The sequence below is a fragment of the Bufo gargarizans genome, chromosome 3 (genome assembly GCF_014858855.1).
Source record: "Bufo gargarizans isolate SCDJY-AF-19 chromosome 3, ASM1485885v1, whole genome shotgun sequence".
Classification (NCBI taxonomy): domain Eukaryota; kingdom Metazoa; phylum Chordata; class Amphibia; order Anura; family Bufonidae; genus Bufo; species Bufo gargarizans.
Window position 1 is genome coordinate 170,754,350 of NC_058082.1, and position 26,454 is coordinate 170,780,803.

A 26,454-nucleotide genomic window follows, 5' to 3' on the forward strand; every position below is an offset into this window, starting at 1 on the left:
ACCAGACATCTGAGAAGCTCTGATAGACGTCCTTCAGAACCTCCTCCTTGAGGTTCCTTTTGTTTTGCTTTCATTTTCTCATCTCGTTAGCCTCTCTCAGCTGTCATGTAGTTGCACTGATTGCATCCCTTTAAATGCCTTCCCATACTGCATCACTTTGCGGTTTATACAACTTCCTGGAGTGTGTGCATGCTGATGCTACTACTGAGTCTTCTACAGATAAGTTTTGTTCATTCATTTGTGTTTTCCTGTTTGCTGGATCCCAGGTGACCCTGACTCCCTCCGTATCAAGTGTAGGGAGCCGGTGGTGGTGTCCCCTCACTATTATAGGGTGTTCAGGTGTTATACAGTCGAGGTACGAGGATATGCGATCATCTACCATTGAGATTTTTGCATAGGCTGAGCAGTTAGGGAGAGAGCAGGTCTGTTGCAGGGCTCTCCCTTTTGTTCCTTAGTTTTGGATCCAGTCAGTCGGATCTTCATTTTGTGTCTTCTAGTTTTCTGTACACCTTCCGTGACAGGAGGAGACCGAGGATGACATTCTCCTGGGTGATGAGCAGGAGCTAGGCCGCTCCACCTCTTCAAATTTAGTGCAAATGTGGGCCTTCATGCTCCAGTGTTTGAAGAGGGCCCCCTGTATAAATAGCATAAAGGGCAAGGATCAGTACTGGGTGGCAACGTACTTAGACCCCCTGTACAAACACAAAATGTCAGACATGTTACCAGTATCACAGAGGGCTGTCAGAATGCAGCATTACCAGGCCTTGCTGCAAGAGATGTTGAATTCTGCTGTTGCCGGCGCTGGCAGAGGAATTTCCACCCACAGAGAAACAGTTGTGAGTACCAATCCTAAAGCGCATGCAAGAAGAGGGCGGTTTGAAGATGTGTTGGTCAATTTGAATATGAGATCATTCTTGCAAGCAACCCATCGACAGCCGCCCTCTGGATCCAGCCTCAGGGAACGCCTAGACAGACAGGTGTCCAACTACATCGGGTTAACGGCCGATGTGGATGTTTTGAGAAGCGAGGAACCCCTTGACTACTGGGTGTGCAGGCTTGACCTGTGGCCAGATCTGGCACAATTTGCCATGGAACTCTTGGCTTGCTTCTCGAGTGTCCTGTCCAAAAGGACGTTTAGCGCTGCAGGGGGGATCGTGACCGATAAGCGCACTCGCCTAGCTCACGACAGTGTGGACTACCTCACATTTCTAAAAATGAATGAGGCATGGATCTCAGAGGAATTCAACACCTGTGACGACCACGTTTAATTCAATTTCCTCATAACAGCCCAAAAATATCCTCCACCACACAGAACAAATAATGGTCCCTGTCTTAGGTAAATACAGCGGCACAAAAGGCATTTTCTGTCCGGTGAATGCCTAATGTTTGGGACCTCGGCGGAATTCAACACCTGTGACGATCACAGGTTATCGAATTTCAACTATTATAATATTTTTTTTTTTTTTCAAGAGGGGGGGATTTCGTTAGCCATGTTTTTAATCTAATTTTATATTTTTTGTTCTTTTAAACATATGTACAGTATTTGACATCTATTTGTACTGGCCTGCAGTAAAATCGATATCCAAAGACCGTCTAATATACCTCCAGCCACATAAATACTTGTTCTTTTCTGTCCGGTGAATGCTTAATGTTTGGGGTCTGTACTACACTGGCCTGCAGTACAATTGATATTGAATGGCCGTCTAATATATCTCCAGCCACATAATTAGTTGATCATTTATGTACGGTGAATACATAATTTTTTGGGGCCTGTAATCTAACTGGCCAACAGTAAAATTGTTATAAGGTGACCTGCCTAATTTACATCCAGCCACATTATCAATAATGCTTTTCTGTACGGTGAATGAATAATTTTTGGGGCCTGTAGTCCACCAGCCTTCTGTAAAATTGATATCCATTGATCATCTAATATATTCCGGCCACATAATCACTTGATCATTTATGTACGTTGAATACATATGTTTTGGGGCCTGTAATCTAACTGGCCAACAGTAAAATTCTTATACGGTGACCGCCTAATGTACCTCCATCCAAATTATCAATTGTTCTTTTCTGTACGGTGAATAATTAATTTTTGGGGCCTGTACTACACTGGCCTGCAGTAAAATTGATATTGAATGACCTTCTAATATACCTCCAGCCACATACAGTAATTACTTATTCTTTTCTGTCCGGTGAATGCCTAGTGTTTGGGACCTAGGAGGAATTCAACAACTGTGACGACCACGTGTTATCAAACTTCAACAATTTTTTTTAAGAGCGGGGATATCATTAGCCATGTTTTTGATCCAATTTTATATTTTTTGTTCTTTTAAACAAATGTATTTGACATCTATTTGTACTGGCCTGCAGTAAAATTTATATCCAATGACCGTCTAATATACCTACAGCCACATAATTACCTTTTCTTTTCTGTATGGTGAATGAATAATTTTTGGGGCCTGTAGTCCACTGGCCTGCACTAAAATTGATATCCAATGACCGTTTAATGTTTGGGGCCTGTAGTCCACTTAGGTGTTCCACAAGAATTAATGAAAAATAGAGATGACATTTCAGAATTTCACTTTTTTGGCAGATTTTCCATTTTAATCAATTTTTTCCAGTTACAAAGCAAGGGTTAACAGCCGAACATAACTCAATATTTATGGCCCTGATTCTGTAGTCTACAGAAACACCCCATATGTGGTCGTAAACTGCTGTACGGGCACACGGCACTGCACAGAAGGAAAGGAACGCCATATGGTTTTTGGAAGGCAGATTTTGCTGGACTGTTTTTTTGACACCATGTCTCATTTGAAGCCCCCCTGATGCACTCCTAGATTAGAAACTCCAAAAAAGTGACCCCATTTTGGAAACTACGGGATAAGATGGCAGTTTCGTTGGTAATATTTTAGGGTACATATGATTTTTGGTTGCTTTATATTACACTTTTTGTGAGGCAAGGTAATAGCTGTTTTGTGATCCTTTTAATTTTCATTATTTACAACATTCATCTGACCGGTTAGATCATGTGGTATTTTTACCATTTTTCTACTTTTTTGGTTGCTTGTTTCAGTCTTACATAACAAAGCATTTTTGAAAAAAAAATATTTTTTAGTGTCTCCACATTCTGAAAGACATAGTTTTATTAAAAAAAATTGGCGACTGTCTTGTGTAGGTGCTAATTTTTTTCTGGATGAGATGACGGTTTAATTGGTACTATTATAGGGTGCATATGACTTTTTGATCGCTTGCTATTACACTTTTTGTGATGTAAGGTGACAAAAAATTGCTTTTTTCACACCTTTTTTATTTTATTTTACGGTATTCACCTGAGAGGTTAGGTCATGTTATTTTTATATAGAGCAGGTTATTATGGATACGGCGATACCCAATATGCCTACTTTTTAAAAATTTATGTAAGGTTTACACAATGATTTCATTTTTTAAACAAAAAAAAATCATGTTTTAGTGTCTCCATAGTCTGAGAGCCATAGTTTTTTCAGTTTTTGGGGGATTATCTTAGGTAGGGTATCATTTTTGCAGGATGAGATGACGGTTTGATTGGCACTATTTTGGGGTGCGTATGACTTTTTGATCGCTTGCTATTACTTTTTTTGTGATGTAAGGTGACAAAAAATGGCTTTTTTCACACTGTTTTTATGGTGTTCATCTGAGGGGTTAGTTCATGTGATATGTTTATAGAGCCGGTCGATACGGGTGCGTCTTTCTTTTTTTCCCTATTTTTTACAAATTTAGTTTTACTTTATTTGGGGAAAATGATGTTTTTTTACTTGAAACTAAATTTTTGGGCGGGAAAACTTTATTTTTTTAACTTTTTTTGTCCCACTTTGGGACTTCAACTTCTGGGGGTCACAGCAGCACAGGGACCCGATGGCAGCTCCAATCCCCGTCTGACATCGCTGACCGCGGCACATGAAGGGTTAATACGCTGGCATCTGTGATTTCACTGATGCTGGCGCATGCAGCAGGGGTCCGGCTATCAGTGACTGCCGGACCCCTGCTGCAGATCAGGCTGGCTCAGGTCTTGCACCCTCCCGATCCCCATGAAGTACATGTACGTCACAGGTCTTTAAGTCCCGGAAAGAAATTACATACATGTACGTCATAGGTCCTTAAGGGTTTAAATATGTTTATATTGAGTTATGAATGTTACTTATTAAATTAATAAAGGCCGTGGCCAGTTTATGAAAAAAACGTATTCCAAACAAAAGTAATTGCTTTCAATGCTTTAATTTATATTTTAATGTTATTGTAAGTGGGTATGACGTTTTATCCCCGAAACACACATAATCCGCAATGTGTGCAGGCACCCTTAGGGCTCATGCACATGAACGTGTTTTCTTTCTGCGTGTGTTCCGTTTTTTATTGCGGACTGTATGCAGAACTATTCTATTCAGTGGGTCAACAAAAAAACTGAAGTTACTCCCTGTGCATTTTATTTCCGTATGTACGTTCCACAAATAATAGAACATGTCCTATTATTGTCTGCATTACATAAAAAGGATAGGACTGTTCTATTAGCTGTTCTGTTTATCAGGATATTTTGTGGATCTGTATTTTGAGGACAGCAAAATACATACGGTCGTCTGCATGACCCCTTAGGCGTATTTTGTTGCAGAAATTTTCTGCTACTGAAAATCAATTCGATTCATTTGATTGGGGTTGTTTTGGTGGTAAGTACATGGATTTCTGCAAAAATCATTCAGGAACTGATTTTCAATTCTGGAACATTTCTGCAACAAAATCTGCCATGTCACAGATGACACACTTAAAATCTCAACCATGTCGCCAAATGGTGTAAAATAAAAAATTATGGTATACTTATTTCAATCTCCAGCTATGTTCTCTGCACCGCTGGTCAAGTCCTCCTGCATCGGCTTGCTTAAATTTTGCAGCAGTGATGTGCAGGTGTACAGCACATCATCGTTGCAGGCAACTGTTGTCCTGATTTTTCATTTGACATTATTTGGCAGCATGTCTGAGATTTTTAATTACCTCACAAAATCCCTTAAAAATCTAACATTTTTTCCCCATAAAGTTGTTTAAGGCCTTCTTTGCACTTTTTGGGGTAAATTTTTATTTTATTTTTTAGTTTGTACTGTTTTGTGTATTTTAAATGCAGTTAAAACTACTGCTTAATGGGATTTTACAGCCTGTTTATATTAATGATCTATCTTATTGGTGGCTATCTGACACCTGACACCCCCGCCAATCAGTTGTTGGAAGAGGAGGGTGCCCTCCATGCAAGCGATGCTTCCTCTTCATTACACTGCTCTTCGTCTGCACTGTAGCAGTGACTCCATTCAAGTGAATTGAGCATGTAATTGTAATTACACTGCACTTCTGAGACGAGGGGCAGTGTAATGAAGAGGAAGTAGCGCTTGCATGGAGAGCCCTCCTCCTCTTCAAAAAGCTGATCAGTGGTGGCGGCAGGTGGCGGACCCCCGCCAATCAGATAAGGATGACCTATACTTGACTTGGCCATTAGATTGTTAGTAATACACTACATAGGAATCTTCTTTTCTCTTGCTTCCTTTTTGCTAAAAGGCTTCAACATCTACAAAGAGCCATAACTGAATGAGAGCCTGCTTTAATACTTAAAAATCCTGTAAGAGCAGTTAATGTTGCACTTAGCGATAAAGAGTGAGAAACAAATTGCTTCTTATATTTGCCAAGTCATAGATGTCCTGGATTGCTTTCATGCTTTGGGACAAAGCTACTTGAGTAGTGCAAATAACTGGTCAGGATCCATATTCTGCCCAGCAGGATTAGAAAATGATTATATTTAATTCTGCCATTTTCTTTTCAAGTGTTTAGTGTAGTTATAGCACCATGTGCTATAACTACAAAGACTGCTGCATTGTGGGTGGTGCAAAGCATTGTGGGAGTGCAAAGCATCCTGGGAAATAGAAGTCTCCAGTCACCAGGACACATCAGCAGATAAGAACCATTTGGCCCATCTAGTCTGCCCAATATACTGAATACTATGGATAGCCCTGGCCCTATCTTATATGAAGGATGGCCTTATGCCTATCCCATGCATGCTTAAACTCCTTCACTGTATTTGCAGCTACCACTTCTGCAGGAAGGCTATTCCATGCATCCACTACTCTCTCAGTAAAGTAATACTTCCTGATATTACTTTTAAACCTTTTCCGCTCTAATTTAAAACTATGACCTCTTGTAGCAGTTTTTCTTCTTTTAAATATTTTCTCCTCTTTTACCTTGTTGATACACTTTATGTATTTAAAAGTTTCTATCATATCCCCTCTGTCTCGTCTTTCATCCAAGCTATACATGTTAAGGTCCTTTAATCTTTCCTGGTAAGTTTTATCCTGCAATCCATGTACTAGTTTAGTAGCTCTTCTCTGAACTCTCTCCAAAGTATCAATATCCTTCTGGAGATATGGTCTCCAGTACTAAGCACAATACTCCAAATGAGGTCTCACTAGTGCTCTGTAGAGCGGCATGAGCACCTCCCTCTTTCTACTGGTAATTCCTCTCTCTATACACCCAAGCATTCTGCTAGCATTTCCTGCTGCTCTATGACATTGTCTGCCTACCTTTAAGTCTTCTGAAATAATGACCCCTAAATCCCTTTCCTCAGATACTGAGGTTAGGACCGTATAACTGATTTTATATTCTGCTCTTGGGTTTTTATGCCCCAGGTGCATTATCTTGCACTTATCAACATAAAATTTTAGTTGCCAGATTTTTGACCATTCCTCTAGTTTTCCTAAATCCTTTTCCATTTGTTGTATCCCTCCAGGAGCATCAACCCTGTTACAAATCTTTGTGTCATCAGCAAAAAGACACCTTACCATCGAGATCTTGTGCAATTTCGCTGATAAAGATATTAAACAATATAGGTCCCAGAACAGATCCCTGAGGTACCCCACTGGTAAGAAGACCATGGATTGAGTATACTCCATTGACTACAACCCTCCGTTGTCTGTCCCTCAGCCACTGCCTAATCCATTCAACAATATGGGAGTCCAAGCACAAAGACTACAATTTATTGATAAGCCTTCTATGTGGGACAGTATAAAAAGCCTTACTAAAGTCTAGATAAGCGATGTCTACTGCACCTCCGCCATCTATTATTCTAGTCACCCATTCAAAAAAATCAATAAGATTAGTTTGACATGATCGCCCAGAAGTAAACCCATACTGTTTTTCATCTTTCAATCCATGGGATTTTAGATGTTCCACAATCCTCTCCTTAAGTATGGTTTCCATTCATTTCCCCACTATTGATGTCAGGCTTACTGGCCGATAGTTGCCTGATTCCTCCCTACTACCTTTCTTGTGAATGGGCACAACATTTGCTAATTTCCAATCTTTTGGGACGACTCCTGTTACCAGTGATTGGTTAAATAAATCTGTTAATGGTTTTGCTAGTTCACTGCTAAGCTCTTTTAATAGCTTTGGGTGTATCCCATCAGGTCCCTGTGATTTATTTGTATTAATTTTAGACAGCTGACTTAGAACCTCTTCCTCTGTAAAGACACATGCATCAAAAGATACATTAGTCTTCCTTCCTAACTGAGGTCCTTTTCCTTTGTAAAAACTGAACAGAAGTATTCATTGAGGCAGTCAGCTAGTTCTTTATCTTCTTCCATATACCTTCCTTCTGTTGTTTTTAATTTGGTAATTCCTTGTTTTAGTTTCCTTTTTTCATTTATGTATCTGAAGAATGTCTTATCACCTTTTTTCACTGACTGAGCTAATTTCTCTTCTGCCTGTGCTTTAGAAGCTTTTATAACTTGCTTGGCCTCTCTCTGCCTAATCATATGAATTTGCCTGTCATCCTCTTTTTTTTAATTTTAGAATTACTAAATGTTATCTTTTTGTTTTTAATGATTTTGGTCACTTCTGCTGAGTACCACAGTGGTCTCTTCCCTTTTTTTGCTTTTACTGAGAAGCCTAATGCAATTATCTGTTGCCTTTAATAGTGCCACTTTTAAGTAGCCCCATTTCTCCTGTTTCTCCCTGAAACTGTTCCAATCTGATAGGATTCGAATACCACTAATCTAAGTTTAGAAAAGTCAGTTTTTATAAAGTTTCCCATAATGATAACTTCCCCTTTCAATGTGATTTTAGCTACTTCCTCAACTAGTAGATCATCTAATTATTTGACTTGGCCAGGTGGTCTATATATCACACCTACACGAGTTACCTTATGATTATCAAGCTCCAACGTAACCCAAACTGACTCTAAATTGGTCTCGCTAACTTGTTTTAAATTTGATTTTATGCTATCTTTCACATACAGGGCCACTCCTCCCCCTTTCTTGCCTTCTCTGTCTTTCCTATATAGAGAGAACCCTGGTATTGTTATATCCCAGTCATTACTCCCAGAGCTGTTCATTTAGTTGTAATTGTTACTCAGGGAGTTTTTACTACTGTTAGTTAGGCATGTAGTCCTATGTTACTCAGCCATTTTACCTTGTGCTTCAGTGTTATGCAAATGTTACAGTACATGCTATCTATACTTTATACTTATACATGCTATTTGTATTCATGTAGTTTTACCAAACAATCCTGTTTTGCCAACCAATCAACAATCCTGTTTTACCAATAAACAAGTTTGACTACAAAGAACAGTCCTCTTATTTGGAAGACAGGAATGGTTTATGCTGAATGTCAGACTGCACACCGTGTGAACATGTATGAAGACAGAATAATCCATGTGTAAGCCTTTGTTAGAGTTTATATATCCCAGGAAGGCCAAGCAAAAGTTGTTAGAGACATTTCTCCAGATAAGCATATACAGTGCTCTTGTTGATGCTATAGATGATGCAGCATGCATTTGATGAGATTTCGAATCAAGAGATAATTATGAGGATCCCATCCAAGTCTACTACCAGGCAGATCTACAGGAGAGTTGGAAAGATGTCATTCTTGAAAGGGGTCTCTAGGGTGTTGGTCTAATCAAAGGGCATCACCAGGTACTTAAAGTTGCCACCTTGGGAATTAAAAGCTGTCTTCCATTCTTCACCCTCACAGATTCAAATTAAATTGTACGCCCCTTTAAGCTTTAGTCTAGAGAAAATCCTCAGAAGTCATAGGCAATGGGTATTTGTTTTTAACTGTTTAGGACATAGTAGTTGATTATAGGGGTGCAAATTACCATAATTTTTCTCTAAGAATAAGAAACCTGCTGCAGCTATGCATATACATCCCCTTTTAAGAATCTCATTAATGTACTGGGACAAAGCTTTTGTCTAAGTGAAATGCAAGAGGTTGACCCTAACCTTGCAAGAAGTAGATCCAGAGTCAAGTGTATGGCACAATCTTAAGGCCTATGTAGATGTAAAGTTTCTCTCCATTGTTTGCTGAAGACATTCACTTATTCAGCATAAGGATTAGAAAGACCATTAAAATATGATTCTGGGAACCGGGTTGGGGGATGATAAAAAATAGGCAGATAAGAGTGGCAGGAATCTCCACTGTACCCAGAATTCTATTGTATGACACGTAAATTATTCTGAATCCATGAAAGTCCAAAGAAGAGGAGGCTGATCAACTACTGCAAGACACAAAAGGAAATTTACTCTTGACGGAGTGCCTCTACTGCCTAGTTAATGGGGTTATCCCATGAGTAATGTGAAAATTAAAATCATACATAATCTAGTACATGACAACCTCTTTCTAACACAACTATAACCAGCCCTGTACCTCACATGGATCCAGAAGATCTCCCCATTCATTGCTCCAATTATTCTGCTAGATTTGTTTCAAGCTGTCAGTTTAGGGGACGTGTCTTTTCTCAGGGCTATGTCCTTTCTTCTGCAGTTGAAGGAATGAACTGAGCATGTGCATCTGTCTCAGTGAGAAGAGAAACATTTGAAAACAGTGAACAGAGCAGTTAGACGAAGAGCAAACAGCAGGTTGTGTTGTACAGATAGATTTCATTGAATAACTCAGCAGCTATAATACATTTTTAATTACACGCAGTTACAAAAGTATTTAGAGCCAGGTCCTGATTTGAAAGTTGTAGAATATTTTTCATGGGATAACCCCTTTAAGGAATTGTTGACCTGGTGGATGACTTCAGGGAAGACTTCCCTATTGATACCTGCAATAGAGAGCAGTTTCTCCTTATGAACTTGATAATGGGAATGAAGGATTGGTGTATGAAGTTTCCAGCAGATCACAAATCTACTAAGGCTTGTACTAGGACCTTTACTTAGGGTAGCCTCTCTTACTTGTCCTATGCCATTGAGTTTTCTGTCTCAAAGGACAGTTTTTCCAAAAATGGCCCCTGTCATCTCAATAGAAGCTTGGATTGTTATTACACCTGTGTCAAGGCTGATTGGTAAGCTTGACCCTTTCTACCAGCATGGGTTTCTCATGCGTAAAAGATACTAAAGTTTACAGCAGTATCTGAAAAGCGAGTACTACTTAGTTATCTAGCGGACTTAACCAGTCTCTCTCTTACAACCTAATATCAAACTGATTTGAGAGAGAAATGCGTTCACCGAAAGAGGAAGGAAGGTCACAGCCAGCTAACTCATCTTTAATAACATAAAACAACTTCTAAGAATGTCGCTACTAGTGCTTCGTTGTTCCAGCTGATCTCAGAAGTTAGGGTTCGAAACTGGTATATTGGCCCAGAGTAGAGGTTCCCTGGCATAACTGAAGCAAACAAGAAGCTACCGAGAAGGTTCAGTTGGTTTTTCAAAAAATCCTTTAAATGTCTTAAAAAATAAGTGCAGGTGAGGCATGACTGGGTAATTCTGCCCCAAAAAAGGGACAACAGGGGGATAATACAGTACTGTCAAAAGTTTTAGGTAGGTGTGAGAAAATGCTGCAAAGTAAAAATACTTTCAAACATCACTGCGCTCATCATATGGTCGTCACATGATCCATCACCATGGTGATGGATCATGTGACGGACCATGTGATTTGCGCAGTGATTTCACCACAGGTCCTTTTCCTCAAAGAAGAAGAAAGAAGAGAAGCTGTTGTGTGCGAAAAAGTGGATTAAGGTGAGTTAAATTTTTATTTTATTTTTTAACCCCTCCATCACTATTTTACTTAGCATTCTGTATTAAGAATGCTATTATTTTCCCTTATAACCATGTTATAAGGGAAAATAATAAAATCTACACAACACCTAACCCAAACCCGAACTTCTGTGAAGAGGTTCGGGTTTGGGTACCAAACATGCCAATTTTTCTCACGCACGTGCAAAACGCATTTAAATGTTTTGCACTCGCGCAGAAAAATCACACATTTTCCCGTGACGCACCCGGCTCTTATCCGGCCCAAATCCGTGACGCCCATGTGAAAGAGGCCTTACAGTTGCCATCATAACATGGAGATGCTGATAAAGGAGTAGCAAACTATTGGGCATAGGTGGAATTTCTGGGTTGCAATGGATTTGTTTTAGTGTTAGGGTCCATTTACACATCCGCAAAATGGATCCACATCTGTTCTGCAATTTTGTGGAACGGGTGCAGACCCATTTATTTTCAATGTGGCCGGAATGTGCTGTCCGTATCCGCATTTGCAGATCTGCACTTCCGCATCCGTGCTTCCGTTTCCTAAAAAAATAGAACATGTCCTATTCTTGTCCGCAATTTTCTATTATAGTGTCGGGGATGTGCAGTCCGCAAATTGCAGAATGCACATTGCCAGTGTCCGTGTTTTACGGATCCGCAATATGCGGATCCACAGAACACTTATGGATGTGTGAATGGACCCTTAATCTGTGGAACCGAATCTGAGGCAACCTCTGGTTTTAACCCCTGTACAGGAATCTGGACTTCACCACTGAGAACCTCAGGTTCACTTCGTCACCAGATTAGTCTTTGTTACCAGCAGGAGTCAAATAAATGTAACAAAGAAGAAAACAGATAGTATAGTCAAACAATCCGAGGTCAGAAAAGGCTGAGTTTTTTCATTATGGTACACAGGCAGATGGTCAGGAATGGTGGCAGTTAAGAAGACAAGGTCAGGAACTAGCACTGTAAGTAATAGAGACATCAGCAAGAGTAGAGCACCTTAGTGTAGTACAGGGTTGTCCAAGATTTTAATACTGATGCCCTATCCCTGATAACGTTTAACAATTAAAGGGCTTTTCTGAGATTTTAATACTGATGAGCTGATCCCCCACCAATCAGCTGTTTGAGAAGTCACCGGCACTCCTGTAAGCTCTTTGGCCTTCTCGCAGCCTACCAAGCACAGTGCAGTACATTGTATAGCGCTCAGCCCCATTCACTTTTGTGGGGCTGAGCTGCGCCTAGACCACATGACAGTTGACCATGTTGTCACTGACCTAAGGAAAGCTGTGAGAAGGCCACAGAACTTACAGGTGCGTCAGTGCCTTCTGAAACAGCTGATCGGTCGGAGTCCCGTTTGCCAGACCCCCACCGATCATACACTGATGACCTATCCTGAGGATCGGTCATCGGTATTAAAATCTCAGAACCCCTTTAATTGTGAAACATTATCGGGAGTGAGCATTTGTACATCACAGACGTTCTCAATAATTGGCTTGATTCTTGGCCAGTATAAAAAGGCCCTAAGGCGTATCTATTGTTGATGATGCCACATGTTAGCTGTTGACAACACTAGCACAATCTTTCAAAACCCTCTGGCATTAGTATCAAAAGCTTGAAATTAGATGCATATAAGGCAGGATATTTTACAAAGTAAAGGCCTTGGGCCAGATTTATCATTACACTTACGTCTTACTCCACTTTTACATGTGTCCAAAGTCACTTTTGGCTAAGTCAGATTTATTAATGGTCCTTTAATACTGTGATAAATGTGGTTTGACGGTAGCAGTTTATCCTTCAGTAAGCGGCTTTACAAAAGTTGCACGTCTTTACGAAAAAGTACCATGTTCTATTAAAAAGTCGCATAAGATAAGCATGGTCCTCACTGGAGTGAAATTGCACAATTTTTTGTGACTTTTAAATTGTCGCAATAGTAAATCATACATAATAAAACACGCCCACTTTCAGAAAACTGGCGAGCATAGCGCAGAGCCAATAAAAGTAGCAAATTTTTGCGCAGTTTTAGCGATTGCGCAAAAAATTACGACTTTTTCACGCCATTATTTTGACTTGAGCTAATGATAAATCTGGCCCCTTGTCACACAGACCAAGCATTGGGGCAATTATTGTCGTTATGCTTTGGTGTGAAGGTTTGTTTTCAGTAATTACATCATGTAAGTTTGTGTTCCATGGGGTGATTACATCTTTACTGTGGCAAATAAAAACTAATTGTTTTTGGTGCAGCTGATAGTCCTGTGTAAAGTGGAATGTGCTGCTGGCAAACAATGAATACTTATAGGGATATAGGGATGAACACTTACAGTAATGATCACTAGTACCTATACTGTACAGAGGGATGTGTAAATGCAGCTCTCCCCTTTTCTCAATGATAGGCAGTTATCAGGAATTAATAGTTTATTCTCAATAATTTCTAATCATTCTGCCTGTGTAAAAGGGCCACACAGAAGAGCTATGAACACTCTATGTGCCACTGTAGGGTACCTCCGCGTGGCTCTGCACTACAGAGAAATTATCCCCTAGAAGCAATGCTTTGTATACAATCAGAGGTATTGTATATGGATATACAGTGAGGCCTCATAGATTTGTAGGTTCTATATTATTCCTCCATACAGTTTAGAAGTTGTAGGGAGCCATAACGCTCATTTGAGGCCTAAGTGAAATGGATTTTTATTTAGCGGATCCGGGCCGCAAAAAACAGATTGGTCGTGTGCATGAGGCCTTATACTGACAAACATAATGAACCAAGTAATGCACGAAGAAGGAATTGTTGAAATGGAATGAAACTTTCGGTGTGAGGGTAATGATGATATATGTAAGTGATTACAATATTAGAGCGAAAGGCTAATTTTATAAATGTATTACTAGTACCCTGTTAGGCCTCCTCTAGCCTGGATAAGATGAGATACGGTTGGGCATGGAGACATACAGGTTCCATATGGTATCCTGCATAAGAGCAATTGGATAATAGGGGCCCATATAACGTTCTGGGATAGGGGTCCTCAGCTGTCTATGTCCACTCCTGGTCTTCTTGGTACATCTGTTGCCATTTTCTGAATCAGGGTTAAATTTTTTTAGTATTTTTCAGCCCTAAAGCGTGTAACATAAGCAGCATCTCCAGGTTCTTCAGTGTCTACCCTCCGGCACTGTCAATGTGAACTAGTTATGTGTCCATGCAATTTTAGCATACAAATTAAAAGTGGTATTATTACCACAGCGACTGTGTCATCTTAAAACACAAGGCATTCCAGAGGGTGCTGCCCCTGGCCTAGTACTGATTTACTCTAGTTATGACAAAAATGTGAAAGTGCTTTGACTCACAAACACACAGACTTTACAGGTGGAAGGAATTTGCAGGTGACACCCATTCCACACCCCGCCTACCAGAAGAGTGAGTCACAATCTGTGAGGTAGAAGTCATACGGATATATCTCTCCTTCAGTCTATACCGACACAGCAGGTGACTACTTGGTCAGAACACTGCAGAGTGAGTAGTATATATACCGTACATTGTTTAATTTATGTATATAGAACTTCATTTTATATCGTTTTGCTGTGTCCGATTAATGTATGCGTATCTTGTGTGTTATATTAATTTTACGTGTAGCCATCATTTAGGTTCTGTAATGTCTTCAATAACATGTCAATTACATAGACAGGAACAGCAACACGGCCTCCACGAGCAAATGCAATGTTATATATGTGATTTATTTTACTGATAAAAGCACGGTTTAGAGAATTATTCCTATGCATACTCTTCCTATTCTTTTATCATCTCATAATTATATCTTACTCATGAATATTCTTCGACTCGCACTAGTCCTTTTGGCTACTTCTGTGCTTTGTAAGATATACTTGGCATCCCGGATGCATACGGATCGAATATATATAACATTAGATCTCTTCATTGCAAACATCGCTGAATGCATTTTCAGATGGGGCAGTTTTTCCTTGAGTATATTTTACTGCTAGTAAACTATAAAACACTTCTTTATGTATGAACACATTTGGGGTCATTTATCAAACTGGTGTAAATTAGAACTGGCTTAGTTGCCCATAGCAACCAATCAGAGTCCACCTTTCATGTTTGACAGCTCCTTTGGAAAAAGAAAGGTGGAATCTGATTGGTTGCTATGGACAACTAAGCCAGTTGTACTTTATACCAGTTTCATAAATGACCCCAATTATATGTAAGTTTATGATAGATGCTATCATTTTGCACAAATGACATCTCTCTTGGGAATGTGTTAAATGACGCAATACAATTGGTGTTCTCCCCTTCGCTGCATACAGGCCACTTATAAAAAGACAGGCTTACCCACCCTAACCTGGACAAACTAGTTCAGTTACTTTTCATGGTTATGAATAGCCAGGGATTACATTTTAGAAATATCTGTACTTTGTTTGCCTAGTGATTTTGAATTGTCAAATTTGTCAGACTAGGTGGGAGGCAGAGGATGAGCTAGACTTACCAGACGGGCAGGCTTATAATTACTGCTTCTGATGTGCTATTAGTAGGCTGCTAGTTACTGCATTGGTAATAATACGTCCATTCATTCTTATGGTAGCCGTCTAGTGAAGACAATGACTGGGATGTGTAAACTAGGTTTTTTAAACTGTTACCAAGAGCTCTGCTGTGGGTGGTGTATAGCATCATAAAATCCATCTACAATGAAAGGTTTGGTTTAGCATACCCAGCTAGACATGGCAGCGGCGTCAAGGCTTATTGGGGGCATGCCAGTACAAGAGGACTGAAGCTGTGCTCCCACTGGGTTGATCTGTTGTTAAATAGTCACATTAGAGTTATATAGACACGTTTTATTAGAAGTGTTTGTACTGTAATTACATGCTCAGCAGCATTTCACTCTTAAGAACATTTAAAAAAAAAGACATGACTTATGGAAATTATATATCTCACCATTTATTGGCTGCTTAACTCGTAAAGTACAACATGTGGATTTTATAGATGTAATGGCAATATGTATGGGAAGGGAAAATTATTGCAATAATAACAATATCTCGGCATATTCACAATGTCTCTATTCTCTTGCACACAGTGGGTGCAATGTTACTTCTGAATTTTAACAAGTTGGCAATGTTCTCATAATCCATCACACATATTGTATTGGCCATGACTAATTCAAGTGAGCCATTTATTCAATTAAATTAAAACCAAAAATAACCCTCATTTATAGCTTTTTTTTGTGTTGTATTTTCAGAGGGTGACCAGGTCAACGTTTGCATTGCAGTTTATGAGCATATCTTTCAGATATAGTTTGCACCCATACTCTAAAAAACAATACTGGCATGCAAACTAGCTTTCTAATAAATGGTATGCATGTGTATACCTTTATAGAAAATATTAGATTGCGAGCCTTAAAGAGAACCATTACAGACAGGAGCGTAGCTATAGGAAGGGGGGGGGGGGGCAGAGGTAGCAGTCGCTACTGGGCCCAAAAAACCTTGTGTCACATAAGAAGACTGGTATTATAGAAAGTGCATGCTGGTCAAGTTATACCTCTGGCTGGAGGGAAGGGGTTAAGTCAAGAATTTGGTATAGGAAGGGGGTGCCGTTTCAATTTTTGCCTCAGGCAGCACAAAGTCAATGTGCTTCCCTGCCCCTGGCCACAAATGGAAGTGGAGCCCCAGCTGAACTCTTGCACCAGGGCCCATGAGCTTTTAGCTAGGCCCTTGGTTACAGATGTGCGTGTATACAAGACTGGTGCTACATAATTATCAGAAAAGGGAATTCTCACGTGGTACAGTAGGTGTCAAACTGCTGGGTGTTGAGAGATAGGCATGTCAACAAGCAATTTACTGATCTTCAGATTACATTTTAAGTGCACATTAGTTTGAACACAGTGGAGAAATCTGGTGTTGAATGTTAGCTCTGTTCTATTGAAGGTGCAAATGTCTCGGAATTATCTGAGATTTTATGGATTCCTATGGTATTTTTAGACTTATGGGCTGGCCCATCCATTTATAAAATATATCACTTTTGAATGTATTTTTCTGAATTAAGGTTAGAAGTAGTGATGAGCGGCAGGTGCCATATTCGATTTCGACGAAATTCGCGAATATTCGATAGAATATTCGTCGAAATCGAATATTCGTCATTATTCTTGTTATCGCGATTAATATGCGATTTAAATAATCGAATTTCGATTTTAACTTAAAGGCTACTCTCATATTGAAATAGCAATGCGATTATTTCAAGTTATAATAATCGAATTTCGATTTTAACTTAGCACTGCTATATTCCATATTCGTTAATTCTAGCCTAATATGGAATATAGCAGTGCTAAGTTAAAATCGAAATTCGATTATTATAACTTGAATTAATCGAATTGCGATTTCAACTTGGACCTGGTTTACTATGGTTGGCTTGGTAGAATTAGCGAATATGACGAATATATTCGTTATATTCCACAAAACGAATATGGCGAATGTATTCGTTATATTCCACAAAACGAAGATAACGAAATATTCTCCATCTTCGTTTTAGCTACCTATTCATCAACTTCGCTAATTCTAGCAATCATATAGGAAAGTTTACTATAGAGACAGCTAAGTTTAATTCGCTATGCGATTATATGACTGCTTTTTAAAAAAAAAACAAATGGAATAATTATAATACCTGATAATTATTATAATTATTCTATTTATAAAAAAAAAGCAAAGTAATATAATCGCATAGCGAATTAAACTTAGCTGTCTCTATAGTAAACTTTCCTATATGATTGCTAGAATTAGCGAAGTTGATGAATAGGTAGCTAAAACGAAGATGGAGAATATTTCGTTATCTTTGTTTTGTGGAATATAACGAATACATTCGCCATATTCGTTTTGTGGAATATAACGAATATATTCGTCATATTCGCTAATTCTACCAAGCCAACCATAGTAAACCAGGTCCAAGTTGAAATCGCAATTCGATTAATTCAAGTTATAATAATCGAATTTCGATTTTAACTTAGCACTGCTATATTCCATATTAGGCTAGAATTAACGAATATGGAATATAGCAGTGCTAAGTTAAAATCGAAATTCGATTATTATAACTTGAAATAATCGCATTGCTATTTCAATAGGAGAGTAGCCTTTAAGTTAAAATCGAAATTCGATTATTATAACTTGAAATAATCGAATTGCGATTTCAACGTAATTCTCAAATCCGACAGTACATTCTAGTATATGGAGACGTTCCCATGGTGATGGGGACGCTCCATGAGCACGCAAGTCGGCAGAAGCAGCAACGGGCACTGACAGGAGCAGCCAGGAAGCCAGGAATCCAAAGGACAGGTAAGAACAACTTTAGTGAAGTGGGAAAGAAAAAAATATAAAAAAAAAAAAAAAAGAATATCACTATATTCGAAATATTCGCGAATTAGCGAAGTGCCGATATTCGCGAAAAAAATTTGATATTCGAATATTCGCGCTCAACACTAGTTAGAAGCAGCCAAATAAAGATCTCAAAGCATATATGGATATCTATAGCATCTTGAAGAGTAATCTACAGCTTTTTGAGATGCTACTATTGTATTACAATACTGATTGAGGTATACAACACAGGTGGATGAAAACAATGAAGTTGTACAGAACGTTCCAGTAATTACAAAAAACAAAAACAAAAAGTCAGTAAGCAGTGTTCACTGGATAGGAAAATATCAAGTGAATGGATACCTCTAGACATATTATGTTTAAAGGGAACCTGTCACCCAAAAATCGCCTATTAAGCTGTTTACAGTACCTTATAGTGCTGTATAGTCGTTTCCTGATGCACTTTTTGTTAGTTTTGCAGCATGTATGCTCAGTCAGAAATCGATGTTATATTCAGCTGCTGCCCCGTGCTTCAAGTCAGGCTTGAAGTCACGGGGGCAGCGGCCTCGGCGTCTTACATGGCCCTCTCCCCGCCCCCTGCCTCTGTGACTGACAGCCGAAATCCGATTCCGGGACCGCGCTCAACGGCCGCATGCGCAGTAAAGGGAGGCAGGAGCGCGGTCCCGGCTGCCGCGCGTACTACGCTCCGTCTTACTTTCGCCGCACTGCGCATGCGCCCGACATCCTGTATCAAACGCGGCCGCCCTTTACTGCGCATGCGGCCGTTGAGCGCGGTCCCGGAATCGGATTTCGGCTGTCAGTCACAGAGGCAGGGGGCGGGGAGAGGGCCATGTAAGACGCCGAGGCCGCTGCCCCCGTGACTTCAAGCCTGACTTGAAGCACGGGGCAGCAGCTGAATATAACATCGATTTCTGACTGAGCATACATGCTGCAAAACTAACAAAAAGTGCATCAGGAAACGACTATACAGCACTATAAGGTACTGTAAACAGCTTAATAGGCGATTTTTGGGTGACAGGTTCCCTTTAAATCTGGTAACACAATTACAAACTACAGTAACTAAAGCTTTCACAATCCTCCTTCTTGTATGCCTGGGCTTTAGGTTTATATGTATAAGCTCTTCAGGAAAAATATGTCTTGTAGCTTCGCCAGTTGACCAACAAAACTCAAATTTAGCATTTCCACCAGGTCATTGAATTTTTCTTGGAGAGATGACAGTTAGGTTATACTAGATGGTTACATTTAGATTATTTCTTCTCTAGACCAGGGTAAAATAGGTTGCGTGAAATACAATATCTTGAATATCATAATTCATGGTCAACACTGATCTCCATAGTGTATGATTGCTATTTTAAAGACAACATTTTGGAATAGTTAATGAGATTAATCATCTTGACAATCAGTCTTTAAACTTAAAGTTTATGTACCTAACCTTTCAACAAACTTTGCATTAATCAATAGTACAATGTGTGTGTACATGAGAAATAACACAATTTCTGGCCATCAGTAGCATTTTTTTAACATTTTTTTTAGGTGTATGCTATATATTTAGCTTGCCGTTCTTCCAAATCTGTTGAGTGGAGACTAGCTCCCATTCCCTGCACACAGAAAGTAGAGAAGAATCTGCATACTAACTTTTCTCTTACTCACTGGGAAGCTGCTCAGGATCATGAAGGATATTACAAAGAAGTACTGACCTATACTGATGTTAATAAAACACTTGGACTTAGACAGAAACTGTCTATGCAGTCTCAGTTGCTGTGCCTGTCTTTGAGTTGCTACTCATCCCCTCCCACCCAAATAGACTTATATTGACATGTGTCATCTGATCTTCAGTGATCTGCTCCGCCCTGGATTGTTTCAGGAGAAAGTTTAAAGTGAAAAGCATTCACTAATCAGGGGTGGGGGGGGGGGGAGACAGCTGATAACATGAGAACTAGACATTTCTCACTGATAAGATATATTACAAAGTTTCATATGGCTACTTCTATTATTTATTTATGCAAAGGTGTGTGAAAAGTTAGTGACCACTTCAGACATCCTGGTGATAATCCACACAAATGTAGAATTACATGTGGCCTATTCAAAAGAATGGCCTTCCATGTAAAACATGAATGGACCAGGTTTGTCAGACCTGAGCCAATCGCTGTTAGACCCCTTCTTTAACAGCCACTTGCTTTAATCAGGCTTTTAAAATCAGTTTTTTTTAAAATGAGAAACCCCCTTTATAATTAATATTTGTAGCACATCTATCATTATTATTTATGTTGGGATTTACATAGAAACAAGTATGGTTTAAAATGTGTTCCTGAAAATATCTTAGCTATTTTATTATTCAGGAATTGCACAATGAAAAGGTCATCTCCCTGCCCACCAATATGTTCCATTCAATTACATGTAACTAGTCCATCGTGAAATGCTACAAAGAGCACCGCTCTAGTATAACTGGAAACTTGACTCAACAGTTTGGATTGTCTCTTTAAACAGAGACAAACTATTTCACACACCCATTATTTTAGCAAAGTAAAATGCCTAGCTGTACAAACTGAATTCAGAAATAGAACTTGTTAGATATCTGTTATTCTTGCCAATTAGAGCACTAGTTCATGCCGCCAAAGATTTTTATCTTAACAGATATTTAGGAACTAAAGCCTTTTATATGCTACCATTTTGTATGAGACTTGTGCACATTTTCATTCCACCTTTTTATATAGAATGAAATGAGTGTCTTTCTATGACATAGTATTAATGTGTCATAAACGACTACATCAACAACTGTTTGGGGGTATTTATTTGGTAAGTGATTTAGTTTCAGTTTTGAGGCTGAAAGTTTTTTTTTTCCATTACATCAATAAAATACGCTACAAATGCTTGATCATTGGTGGATTAGATTGAGTGCCATTTTCCTTTGCAACAAAATGTCGTCAATGGAAACATCTCATAGAGAAAAGCTTAGAGATCCCAAGAAGGAAGGCGACAAGATGTCAGATGATCCTCAGAAACAGCACATACAAAACTCTAATAGCATCAGATAACTCAAATAACTTAAAGGGGTTGGCCCATCTGGGACATTGATGGCATATCGCTAGGATATGCCATCAATGTCACATAAGTGCAGTTCCCACTTCTGACATCCACTCCTAGCTCCATAATGGGGCCGCTGAAGGGAACAGAGAGTAGCCACGCATGTGCAGAAACCCTCCGTTCACCACTATAGGAGTTTTGTAAATAGCTGAGCCCTGGCTCTGCTATTTCCAGTGGTTCCATAGTAGTGCTTGAAGAGGTAGCCTTGCTTGATTGGTGCACTCTCTATTCACTGGTATGGGATTTCCGAAAAAAAGGCAAGCACGCTTGCTTGCCTATTTTTGGAACTCTGATAACAATGAATGGAGTGCACTCTGTGCGTAAGCTCTCCTTCATTTCAGGGCCCGTGTGGGACCCGCTCTTACTTGACATTGATGGTATATCCTAGCAATAGTCTATCAATGTCCAAGATGTGCCAACCCCTTTCAAAGCTATTGTACTCTTCAAATCATTTTGAATGATTGGAACATAACCCTTGGTGGTACATGGAAATTATCCTCAAATGCAGTGGATCTTGGTCAGAATAAAATACACGCTGTAACATTCTCCATGTTAAAGGAATTTTCTAACAGGTATGATTTATTAATATTCCATAGGCTAGGTAAGAAATCATTGCTGGGGTGTCCACCTCTGGGATACTCACTGATCATTGTAATGGTGATCCTGAGTACTACCACCCTATTCCTCCACTATGAGGAGGAATTTGTATAAAGTGTTGGTAGAGCATACATACAGCTACTCCATTTAGAGTCCATGGGGCTGACAGAAACAGTTGAACCCTGTACTCAGCTGTCTCTGTCAAAGGTGCTGAAAGGAGTGGTAGTGCACATGCTCAACCAGCGCTTCATTCAAATTCTATATCACTGTGGTCATGAAGTGCAAGGAATAGGTTGGGTGAACGTGGTGGTGTCAGTGGTGCAATCAGTGATCATACATCTGTCATCTATCCTGTTGACAGATGACATGTGTAGGAAAACTCCTTTAGGGCTCCTTCACGCACCAATTTTGTCTAGCTTTTTTATACCACTGCATCCATACTGCATGCCTTTTTGGGCATTTTTTTGTGGCTTTTTTTTACCCTATAGAGAAGGAGATGGAAAACTGCCTAAAAAAATATAGCTTTATCTTGAATTGGGCAAAAAAACACTTGTGTGTCCTGTATTTCATATTTACAGTGGACTTTCATCTAAGGCCTCTTTCACACTTGCGTTGTCCAGATCCGGCGTGTACTCCACTTACCGGAATTACACGGCGGATCCGGAAAAACGCAAGTGTACTGAAAGCATTTGAAGACGGATCCGTCTTCATAATGCTTTCAGTGTTACTATGGCGGCCAGGACGCTATTAAAGTCCTGGTTGCCATAGTACGAGCGGGGAGCAGTATACTTACAGTCCGTGTGGCTCCCGGGGCGCTCCCGAATGACGTCAGAGCGCCCCATGCACATGGATGACGTGCCAAGTGATCACGTGATCCATGCGCTTGGGGCGCCCTGACGCCACTCTGGAGCGCCCCGGGAGCCGCACGGATGGTAAGTATGCTGCTCCCCGCTCCCCACTACACTTTACCATGGCTGCCAGGACTTTAACGTCCCGGCAGCCATGGTAACCATTCAGAAAAAGCTAAACGTCGGATCCGGCAATGCGCCGAAACGACGTTTAGCTTAAGGCCGGATCTGGATCAATGCCTTTCAATGGGCATTAATTCCAGATCCGGCCTTGCGGCAAGTCTTCAGGATTTTTGGCCGGAGCAAAAAGCGCAGCATGCTGCAGTATTTTCTCCGGCCAAAAAACGTTCTGTTCCGGAACCGAAGACATCCTGATGCATCCTGAACGGATTTCACTCCATTCAGAATGCATTAGGATAAAACTGATCAGGATTCTTCCGGCATAGAGCCCCGACGACGGAACTCTATGCCGGAAGAAAAGAACGCAAGCGGGATAGAGCCCTAACATCTGTAGCTGGTATTTTTGCAACAAAAGCAATGGTGCTTAAAAATACCATAAAATACCTAGAGTATGTGTGAATCCACCCTTAAAGATTGCATACATAATACAATATAAGCCCATCAATGGACTTCTGGAATAAGCTATGTGAGCACAACTGGATATTTCTTGTCTCATCTGGACTCTTGAGTATGACGGGGGAGTGGGATATTTGCATATCTACAGTATCTGCCTGTATTTTCAGGTTTTGGGTGGAATAAGACTATAAATGATACTGAACTGAATATTCTGAATCTGCATTTCTAAAATTGTCTGATAATTCCATATATCAATACTAGATGTCCCCTTATCTTTTTTGGGAGCATGCTAATGTTTTGTTTATTGCATTCTAAAAAAAAATTTTTTATTATTCTCTGCATATTACACAATAATCAATGCTAATTATAAAAAAAATTGGAAAAATCAAACATGAAATTTCCCTACACATCTTGTAGGAAAGGGGACTGTGTATGAAAACCTGGATGAACACAAATTGGAGCGTTTGGTTATAGCAGCTAATCAGACTCCAGCTTCCTTTCTGAGTAGGTTAGAAAATGAAAGAAAGAGCTAAAAGGAATATACAGTTGTGTTCAAAATAATAGCAGTCGGACATCACTAACCTGATCAATCACTGTTTTTGGTAGAAATTATATGGCAAATAATTTACTAGCAGGTGTAGTAGAGTAATATGCATCCAATAGACCCAACAGTCATGACATGCATGCTGCTGATTCTTTATTTGAAAGAGGCATGTTCAAAATAATAGCAGTGTGGAGTTCAATGACTGAGGTCATTCATTCTTTGAAAAACAGGTGGCAATTATTGCCCTTATTTAAGGAAGGAAGGCAGCAAATGTTGTACATGCTAGTTACAGTGCATTTCTCTCTGAAATTCTGAGGAAATTGGGTCGTTTCAGACATTGTTGAGAAGAACAGCGTACCTTGATTAAAAAGTTGATTGGAGAGGGGAAAGCATATAAAGAAGTGCAGAAAATGATAGGCTGCTCAGCTAAAATGATCGCAAATGCTTTAAAATGGCAACCAAAACCCGAAGGACGTAGAAGAAAGCGAAAAACTACCATTCAAATGGATAGAAGAATAGCCAAAATGGCAAGGACTCAGCCAACAATCAGCTCCAGGAAGATAAAAAAAAGGCCTAAAGTTACCTGTGAGTACTGTTACAATTAGAAGACGCCTATGTGAAGCCAAGCTATCTGAAAGAAGCCCCCGCAAAGTCCCATTGTTGAAAAAAAGACATGTGCTGAAGAGGTTACAATTTGCCAAAGAACACATTGACTGGCCTAAAGAGACATTTTGTGGACTGATGAAAGTAATATTGTTCTTTTTGGGTCTAGTGGCCGGAGACAGTTTGTCAGACGACCCCCAAACACTGAATTCAAGCCACAGTACACTGTGAAGACAGTGAAGCATGGTGGCGCAAGCATCATGATGGGGGGATGTTTCTCTCTCATACTACAGTGTTGGGCCTATTTATCGCATACCAGGGATCATGGATCAGTTTGAATACATCAGAATACTTGAAGAGGTAATGCTGTCTTATGCTGAAGAGGAAATGCCCTTGAAATGGGTGTTCCAATAAGACAACGACCCCAAACACACGAGTAAACATGCAACATCTTGGTTCCAGGCCAACAAGATTGACGTTATGGAGTGGTCAGCCCAATCCCCGGATCTTAATCCAATAGAAAACTTGTGGGGTGACATAAAAAATGCAGTTTCTGAGGCAAAACCAAGAAATAGAGAAGAACTGTGGAATGTAGTCCAATCATCCTGGGCTGCAATACCTGTTCACAGAGGCCAGAAGTTGATTGACTCCATGCAACACAGATGTACAGCAGTTCTCAGAAACAGCGGTTATACAACAAAATATTAGTTAAGTGATTCAAAGGAAAGCAAAATCTTCAAACATTTTTCAGTTTATATAGTGAATGTTTGAGTTTGTAAAGAAGAATATAAACACTGCTATTTTTTTGAACCGCCTAATATTCACTTTTCTTCATTTTTTTTAGAGAAACAACACAAATTTTATATATTTTTCTTCATGTTTTGATTTGGAATAAAATGTGTAGTGTTCCCAATGCATTTATGTGTATGGAAATAAAAGCTATTAGAAGGATTTTAAGCTTTATTCACTTTTTAAAACACATTTGCCATTATTCTGAACACAACTGTACATTTAGTACAAGTGATAAGTAGCAGGTAGACTAGCAAGCATATAAAATAAAAAAAAACACAAAATTAATCTCTTAGCTTTGGGTCTGTTCTTGTTAAGCTCTTGTAGTCTGCACGCCAATGCCCAAAAAGGTCTATAACTAAGAGTGTTTGGAACATGTCTTTAAGGACTTTAGGACTTCTCTATGACAGGTACTGGGTATTTATTCACTTAGTGTCCATAGTAGGGTGTGCCTTGAACTTAATATTATTTTAGTGGTGTGTTATTCTCCAGAATGTGGGCTTGAAACTGATTCTAATTTAGAAGTTTTAGTTTAAGATAGTAAGAAGTAACCTTTAGGACTCTTTCACACGTCAGTAAATCAGGGATGTGTGCTGTGTTTTCCACGGTCATCACATGTATCCTTTGCTTTTCCACTGACTGGAAAACAATACAGATGAGGGCTAAAAAAAACTGACACAGACCAATAACAGACTCTTCACAGACATCTTCATGGATGAAAAGCAGATTTCTTTCATGGATGTCATCAATTCCATGGACATGTGAAAGAGGCCTTTCATACCTTACACATATGAGGTCGATGCAAGGAAATATTTTAATTTTTAGTCAATGTATTATGTAGATTTGGAATTTGTATATTATTCAAAAGTAGAGTTCTACTTTGGACTACATTCGCATGCAGTGATTTTTCCATAGATGTTGCGTTGCGTTGCGTTGAATCGGCAAAATCCGTACCTTTTCCACAACATAATAAGCATGTTGCAAATTTGGAAATCAGTAGCATGCTCATATTTTTGCACAG

The 26,454-nt window shown here is 39.5% G+C and overlaps 1 protein-coding gene across 4 annotated transcripts in view; it reads left to right on the plus strand.

Moving 5' to 3' along the window:
• The first annotated feature begins 14,442 nt into the window (after window positions 1–14,442).
• Window positions 14,443–26,454, plus strand: part of SCEL (sciellin) — a 116,981-nt gene continuing 104,969 nt past the window's right edge. For all 4 annotated transcript variants that reach the window (XM_044285241.1, XM_044285242.1, XM_044285243.1 and 1 more), the window contains exon 1: window positions 14,443–14,538. The gene's annotated coding sequence lies outside the window, so the exon portion shown is untranslated. The remainder of the gene's footprint in view (window positions 14,539–26,454) is intronic.